This window comes from Pteropus medius, unplaced genomic scaffold (assembly GCF_902729225.1).
Source record: "Pteropus medius unplaced genomic scaffold, Ma_sr-lr_union100, whole genome shotgun sequence".
NCBI lineage: Eukaryota > Metazoa > Chordata > Mammalia > Chiroptera > Pteropodidae > Pteropus > Pteropus medius.
In genome coordinates, this window is record NW_024354911.1 from 8,211,344 (window position 1) to 8,212,271 (window position 928).

Below are 928 nucleotides of genomic sequence, written 5' to 3' on the forward strand. Positions count from 1 at the left end.
GTATGTATGTATAATATATATTTTCAGAAAACATGAAAATTTGGGTTATATTTTTGTTCTAGTGATTACATTTAGAAACAAATTTAATGAAACCCTCTACATGTGCAATAATTAAGTTAGCATGTTTGCATTTCCTCTTTTCCTACCAATTTACAATCTAATTTTAGTTGATTATATAATTTTTCTTAATGTCTCTTTTGATCTTATAAATATTTTTATATCTACATTGTTTTCTTTATTGGACTTTAATAAATTATTTTAGTTACTAGCAATAAAAGATGAGGAAATATGCATACTTCACTACTTCTCACATTCTCTAGTATTTTTTCTCCCAATTTTTGCTACTTATTTCATTCTCACATTATCAGGATTTGTGTTTGGATTGTTATTCTCCACATTTAATTATATTTGTCCTACATTTAAATAAAAATTATGCTCATCATTATTCCTTTGGATACAGATTCTGATAATGCTTTCTAAGATATTTGCACTATAGGTCTTACTATAGGCCTTTTTTTTTCCCCCCAGAAAGGTATCAGAGAAACTTAAGTCTATGAGTTCTTACATGGTCAAAAGCTATTTGTTTTCTGCCTTTGCCCTTAAACAACTTTTCAGTTGAATATATAATTTTTCCTCAAGACTTTATAAACATTGTTCGAATACTTCTAGTACCAAACACTGTGATAGAGGACTATAAGGAAAGAGTGGTACCTTTACACTTACATTTAAAAATCTTTTTGCTTGCCTAATAAAGATTCATGATTCATTTTTGAAATCTGGTAATTTTAATATGTCTCATTGTTAAATATTATGTGTAAATTTTGGCTAGGACATATTATATCCTTTCACTATGTAGAATTATCTTTTATTTCTACAATGTTTAAACAAATTAATTTTAATATTTTTCTGTGCTATTTTTCATCTCTTC